Source organism: Podarcis vaucheri (genome assembly GCF_965113315.1).
Source record: "Podarcis vaucheri genome assembly, chromosome: 7".
Taxonomy (NCBI): Eukaryota; Metazoa; Chordata; class Lepidosauria; order Squamata; family Lacertidae; genus Podarcis; species Podarcis vaucheri.
The window spans coordinates 24,977,049-24,985,129 of record NC_138765.1 but is presented as its reverse complement, the minus strand read 5'-3'; positions in this window follow the sequence as shown (position 1 = coordinate 24,985,129).

Here is an 8,081-nt window from a genome sequence, read left to right as displayed (position 1 = left end):
CTTGTTCCCAAGTAATAAAACTCTATCAACATAATCAGGGAACAAAGTGAACTCGAAATGCACAGAACAAGTGTCCCTATTCCAGAACTATATTATATGTATTTTTCACCAGCTGTCATGCACACAAAGCCCTTTTGGTACCGAGAGTCCATATGGCCATGAATAGGGTTCATTCACATCCTTCTATAAATGAAGTCTCTATGGCTGTTCTCACTGTGAAAAAGAAGTCTGAGGTTTCTCTGTGTCATTTTTCAGCTAATGAGCAAAGAAAGATAAATACATCGCTGGGAGTGGGGCCTTTTTGCTAGCACCATTTGTGGTATACAAGAAACATTAAAGCTTTCAAAACAAAGTAAGTCGGGAGGGGCGATACAAGCGTGCATCTGTATTTATAGATGTGTGGAGGGGCAAAAGCATGTTTGGTATTAAACTATGAAACATAATTTCCCCCCAGGGCTTCAAAGGCCAAGCACATTGCATCCAATTGACCTAGAAGAAAATGTGCATTCTTGGATTCTTCCCAAGTCCACTTGAAACAGAGATGTATGAGCTATTGAGGGATTATTATGGGGAAAGACTCCCACTCCACACACCATTCTGCAGGGTTCTACAGCCCCATCCTGTAAGTCTTCTGCTGCCTTAGCACCTGTATCAGACTATGTTTATTTAGTATCATCAGCTAGCCCACCAACTGAGATAGGCTTCAGAGTGGGGTAGTCGTAAGTACGTAAGAAGAGACCTGCTGGATCAGGCCAACCTAGTCCAGCATCCTGTTCTCCAAGCAGCCAACCAGGTGCCTTTGGAAAGCCCTCGAACAGGATCTGAGTGCAACTGTGCTCTCCCCACTTGTAAATTCCCCGTAACTTGTTGTGGCGTTTGCCCTCATATGTGTGTGACATCATACTGGGTTCATAGGGAAAAGAGTTAACTAATTGTAAAATGACTAACCAATGGGAACCCCGGGGGCAGAGTTAACTGTGTATAAGTTTTAAGCACAGAGGTTTTTAGGGAGTTAGAGTTGTTGAGAAGACCGCCTGGTGTTAGACGAGACAGAGAAGATAAGTCTGTGGGTTGGGCTAGTTTGGTGTGAGAGAGTGAGAGAATTTGTTAAGAGGAGTCAGTCAAACAGTTGAGATAATCAGTCAGAAGGTATTAGGAAGGTATAGGCTGGTAAAGAAACTAAAGTTATGATACCGACAGGAATATTATCTGAGAAACCATAAACTTGTTAATGTTTGTAAAATAAACTTAGTTCTTTTGGTTCACTTTTAACAACTGACTGGACTCTGTGTTTTACCAGAGAGTAACTGGTTGGTGGCAGCGGGGAAGCGAGCACAGTGGTGGCACAGGGATCAATAGACCGTTAAACATCCGGGGTCCCTGTGTAATCGCCACACTTGTACTCAGAGGCATACTTCCTCCGAAAATGAAGGTAAAACACAATCATTGGAAGCCTTTTCCTCCATGAATTTGTCTAATGCTTACAATTCTGTTTGTTTCTCTCTGCTGCTCTCTAAATTTTCCATATAAAAGTATGGAATGCAACAAAATTGAAATTTGGAATGATGCATAGGCTATATGAGAGAATAGTGTACATGGCTCCCCCTGCAATCCAGGAATATTCATTTACCCCAGGCACGTCCAACTTCCAAGAGACTGAGATCTACTCCAAGTATTAAACAAATTGGCAGTGATCTACCCATTGTCGGAGTTGTTGAGCTTTTCTGGGGGAGGATTGCCCAGAGTTGAGTTTTTTGGGGGGAGGATGGTCAAATGACTGCCCAGTTAACGGGAAGGCTGGGCTGGGTGTCATTCCGAGTGCTTGCCGCCTACCATATAGCACCGGGGGCAGGAGGTGACAACATTCCTTGCCCACTTGATTTAATCCCGTGATCGACAAGGATCACCCCAGTGATCTACCTGTCAATCACGGTCAACCAGTTGAACATCTCTGGTCTACCCAATACAGCAGGCATAGGCAAACTTTGCCCTCCAGATGTTTTGGGACTACAACTCCCATCATCCCTGACCACTGGTCCTGTTAGCTAGGGATGCTGGGAGTTGTAGTCCCAAAACATCTGGAGGGCCAAGTGTGCCTGTGCCTGCAATACAAGCATTGAACCTGCAACCTTGGCATTATCAACACCATGCTCTAACCAACCATAGGTATGCAACCAATCAGCATTCCACACAGCCCAATTTGGCTTGGCCCTAGTTAAAATACTAGGCTAACAGGAGTGCACAGGCATATAAAACAGACTTCCACAGAAGTGGCTGGAATTTGTGTAACATCAAAAATGTGCAGACACGCATGAGGCTTCATTTGTACGTATCCACAGGCAGTCGCCACATGACAGTCCATAAACCCATTGAATTCCCGCCATGTTCACTGCTACCTGCATCACACAAACTCTCCCAATGTCTATCACTATAAGGAAATGCCCCCCTCCCACCCCCCCAAAAACAAATCATGGAACAAGGCAGCATTATTTGCACAAGTATGGATGGGGGACACAAAGTAGCCCAGCATTGGACCACACACAATGTGGTCTGATAGGCTAATAGGATAGGATATGGACTTACCTTGTTGATATCATAAGTGCATTTTGGTTTCTCACTTCTCAACTCTTAAGTTCCGTTAAGTTCCATTCTTTACATTGCCGTGTGTGTGCACACGTGCGTGTGCATGTGTGTTTTAAAAAGGCCCTCAATAAATTCACCTGCACTTCAGAACAAATTTCTTCTAACAATTTTTTTTGTATGCAATTTTGCTTAATATGCACATTTTTGCAAAGCAGCAAAGCAATTTTCCCCAATATAATGCATTTCACATACTGTTTTCACTAATATATGCAAGTTATGCACCCTTGATCCTAATATATGCATTTTAACACAATAATTGACCAGAGAAGTGCATTGCAAAGTTCAGAGAAGCGTGAATTCCAAAGGATGGCTGTGCATTTTGTTTTGGAAAGTACAAATTAGGAAATTTTAGAAGGAACACCATCTTAGAAGGAGCACCAGGCTGCAATCCTAAGAACACTTGCTTGGGGAGCAGACCAAAACTCAACAGACTGGAGCTTCCTTCTGAAGCTCAAGCGGCAGATTATACAACTTCCACTAAACTAGACTGTTGGTTGGTCTATGGACATTTGAAATCCCAACCCCACTTATTTGGGAGTAAGTTCCATGTTTTTATATTGAACTTATTTCTGAGTAGTAATGGGTAAGATAGCTCTGGTCCAAGCCATCCGTCACTCAACTATCTGTGCCATTAATTTCTCAACCCTGAAATAGTTTGGAACACATCAAAAAAAATGTGGTCCATAAATAACTATACAGGTAACAGGAAAGCCTTTCATAGATCAAAGCACTTAACTCTCCCTTTTCCATTCTTAAAAAAAAGAGAGAGCGAAGTCACCATCAGAGATGTGGCTTTTTACAGCCAAACTCTGCTAACTTTACAGCCCCAACTCCAGCAGCACATACCAAAGCCTGTATATTCTGTCTACCCAGATAAATACCATTGGGGAGGAATGCAGATATGTGGCTAAGTCATTCTAATTTGCCACCATGATGGAATTAGAAAGAATGATCAATTTTCTCCAGCCAAGCCCAAGTTGAACCTCCAAGCGTTGCTATTTTTTCATTTGTTTTAGTTCAACCTAAATAAATAGTAAGCTTAACTTTCTTTCCCTCAACCCACTCCAAATCTCTCTGAATTTTTCAAAATGCTTAGTACATTTTTCTAACATTTAGAACATTTTCTAACATTTAGAAGAGGTGTTTTTCATAAAACAAAACAAACATCTAGCTTGATAACAGCTAAACCAGAATCCAGAAATTCTACTTCAACTATAAAGATATGCAGGTAGGGGTGGGGATAAACTGTTGTCTTAAAGCCTGGAGAGTCACTACTAGTCAATGTGTGAACAATGCTCAGCTAGAATGACCAATGGGCATATGACCCAGCACCCCCTTTTTTATAAATAGAAGTGCCCTCTTTTTTGCCATATGAGTCACAGTGTGAGCAGGTTTCTTTGGTTCTTCCTTAAGCTGAGCAGGAGAAGAAATTTCTTCCTGAGGCAGCTTCCCTTATCACTACAGTCATACCTCTGGTTGCAAACATGATCCATGCAGGAGGCACGTTCGCAACCTGCAGCGCCGCATCTGTGAAAGAGCGTGGTGCAATACAGCACTTCTGCGCATGTGCGTGATGTCATTTTGCACTTTTGCGCATGCGCACGAGCGCCGAAACCCAGAAGTAACCCATTCCAGTACTTCTGGGTTCGGCGCAGTCCGCAACCTGAAAATGCACAACCTGCAGCATTCGTAACCCAAAGTATGACTGTAATGGTAAAAACGTAAAGGTAAAGACCCCTGACAGTTAAGTCCAGTCACGAACAACTCTGGCGTTGCGGCGCTCATCGCGCTTTATAGGCCGAGGGAGCCGACATTTGTCCACAGACAGTTTTTCCAGGTCATGTGGCCAGCATGACTAAGCCGCTTCTGGTGAAACCAGAGCAGAGCACGGAAACGCCGTTTACCTTCCCGCTAGAGTGGTATCTATTTATCTACTTGCACTTTGCTGTGCTTTCGAACTGCTAGGTTGGCAGGAGCAGGGACCAAGCAACAGTAGCTCACCCCATGACGGGGATTCGAACCACTGACCTTCCAATTGGCAAGCCCAAGAGGCTCAGTGGTTTAGACCACAGTGCCATGCAAAGAGCTGCAACTGGTAATATCCCCCCCCCCATTTTTCCAACTCTTAGTTCAATTTATACATCACATTGAGAAGCCGGCGAGGGAACACAGGACAATTTGCATGCAAAGTATATGTGTTACTCCCCAAGTTTTCTCATGTGAATGTGACTTTAATAAGCATCTAATAGGCATGTGAAAAGGCAGTTTGGCAATTGACATGATTGTCCACCCATGTTCTGGATTTCTTTATCACGTAGCCACAGATTTCTCTAAGCATTTGTGTAATAGCCAAGGCAAATGTCCAGTGCCTCTTTCTCCTATGTCAACACAGCCAGGAGAAATTCCATTGGACCTCTACCAATGAGAAGAGGAGAAGGGAGGAGAGGGCAGAGGAGGGATCTAGGAGGTGGAGAAAGGAGTGTCGTTGAATCAGCAGATCTCAATGATCATTTTGTTTTATCTGGGAGACATTCAGTTCTTTGGCTTCTATTCTTTCCTAAATTTAGATTTCACCACCACCATCACATTTGCTCACTGCCTGCTTGCAGCTTGTGTTCTCAATGGACTTTTACATAACTAATAATGTGTTCTTTACACCATAGCTGACTATAGAGGTTGATTTTAGGCTGTAAACCCAGTTGTCAAAAAAATCTTCTCCAGAACCAGTATTTATATTCCCCCACTCCCTGGATCCCTAAAAAGAACCTGTTGGTGCCATGTTTGTGCCATACCTGTCCAGCAAGAAAAGGGCAGGATGATATAAGCTGGTATGAACTTGAATCGTTAAGAAACAAAGTGCCTTGATAACTACTACTGGAACTTCTCCAGCAGTTTATGGTGTTATTCCTGTCTCCCAAGGGCCAAACTAGATACCAGGTTGCAGTTCAGTTGCCTGGATTGCTGTTTTTGAATACTAGCTATGGAAAAGTGGGAAGGCTAATGGCAGGGATCACGTCTCATAAGGAGGGGGACTAGCCCTTCCTCATGAGTAGCCCTTCCTCTTGCACCAAGGTCCCTTCTGTACTGTACATTTAAAGAAGCATTGTGTCACTGTAAACAGTTGTGGCTTCTGGGAACTGTCATTTTTAAGGGTGCTGAAAGTTGTTAGAAGACCCCTATTTAGTTTGACAAGTCCCAGTGTCAAATCGCTATTTCCATGGAATTCTAGGATTCTACTCTGGGATTTGTACCTATCTGAGTCTGTGTCAATCTTTCATATGGTGGTGATATTCTCTCTCTCTCCAGATATTGCAGACTTTGTTATTTTACCTTCTTACAAGTGGAAGGCACAGTTTCAGCACTCAGGGAACTGACAATGCAATTGGGATCTATAATTTTATTTTCTCCTCCCCTCTACCGCCACTAGGAAAAAAAGCACCATACATCTGAAACTTCCATGAAATACTAACAATGAGGTTTTTTGCAGTTGCATTTTATTTCATTGGGGTCAAGATTTGGCTTGTTTCAATGAGAGATAGTGATTACCACCAACATGGATAGCATTCAAAGATAATTAGAAACATTCGTGCATGATAAGGCCATCAGTAGCTACTAACTACAAAGGCGATGTTCTAACTCTACTGTCAGAGGCATCATGCATCTGAATGCCAGCTGCTGGGAATCACAATTTGGAAGAGTGTTTTGGCTCAGACGCAACTTGTGGGCCTCCCATGGACATCTGATTCACCACTTTGAGAGCAAGATGGTCTTGGACCTGATCTAGCAGGGCTCTTTTTATGCTTTTGCTATCCATACAATACATTGAGTTCAATGCCACTTACTCCCAGGTAAGTGTGTATAAAATTCCAGCCTTGCAATACAATCATCTCAGAAGTGAGTCCTGTTGAATTCAGTGGGGTTTACTCCTAGGTATGTGGAGTTAGAATTGCTCTCTACATCTTTAGCATTAATACTGGGGAGCTGATTTACCACCTGATTGCCCGAGGTCAACTAAAGCAGTGCTTGGCAACATCAGGATCAACCAGCCTCAGTGTTGGAGCAAGATAATATGTTCATTCAAAAGGATTCTGTTTTCTTTGTTGTTTCAACACCCTTTTCACTGAAGGCCACTATTGCATAGAGAAGCAATGGTAAGATATTCTTTCTTTCTCTGCAAGCGAAAGGAGTGATGATATCCATCAGCAGGTTTTTTTACTTTCTTACTTCATGACCTGCACTCCCAAGTCTGCATTTCCAGCTGTCATTTCAGTAAATCAGATCAGCAAGCAAAACAGCGTAACTGTAGCACTCTCGAAAAGAGACCTTTTTATCAAGCTCAAATGGAGCATTGATACTGCCGCCGTTTGACTTATTATTAGCAGATTTGTGTCAGCTCGCCTTTAGTTTGGGTTGGCCAAAGCATCTAACCCTTTCGTGAAACCAAAATCATTTCCTGTCTAGCATCCAGCTCCTGACCAGGCTCGAAAAACTCACAATAAATCCATGCATTTTTTAAAAAATCTGATTTTGCAAGACCCCTTTGAGGCAGCTTTGTGTGAGATGCACTATTTTCAGTCCTGGGTCTAAAATAATATAGAGAGTGCAAAGCAATTGCCTGGCTTTGAAAGCCCCTAGAACATGAAGTCCATTTAGAAAGTCGAGTACACAGGGCTGAACTTCTGAGTCATCTTAGACTAAAGATTCCCCATACAAAATGCATCTTTGTGCATAATGTGCTCATTGATTCTGCATAGAACATCCATGGCTTGAAGTCCTGCAGTCAAGCGATTGGCTTAGGAGTTAAATTTGATGTATGAAATCCACTCTACACTCCTTGCCATTTTCTGGTCCTCATTGCCCGTTTAAGGTTATCGTGATATTGCAATGCTTCTTTAGAGTAGGGTGACCAACCAAATGTCCCGCTTTACAAAGGACTATTGTCTATTTCAGTGGTGTCCAAACTTTTTTCAAAGAGGGCCAGATTTGATGAAGTGAAGGGCTGTGGGGGCCGACCAAAGTTGTTGAGCTTTCTATTGGATTGAAGTTGTTGAGGCACAGGGACTGGATTAAACTGACTGGCGGCCAGGATTAGGCCACCGAAACAGACTTTGGACATGCCTGGTCTATTGGGAGGGGCCTTCTCTTTAAAGGGCTAACCAGTCTAAAGGAAATGTGAAGATAGAAAACTCAAAGAAGGGAGAACTCTAAGAAGGATCTTGAAATTACTCATCAACTGTTAGCAGATGGGCAGCAAAATGAGGAGGCACTGAGGCACCTTCTCGCAGTCTTCTCCACTATTCTGTGATGGATTGCATTTCTGTTTAAATGTTAGTAATGAATTGTAATTTTTTTGTCTATGAATATAAACAGGCACAGGCAAATTCTATGCAAATATGTGTCCTCTTTTGTGGTTTCTGGGGTTTTTTTGGCAATGCATA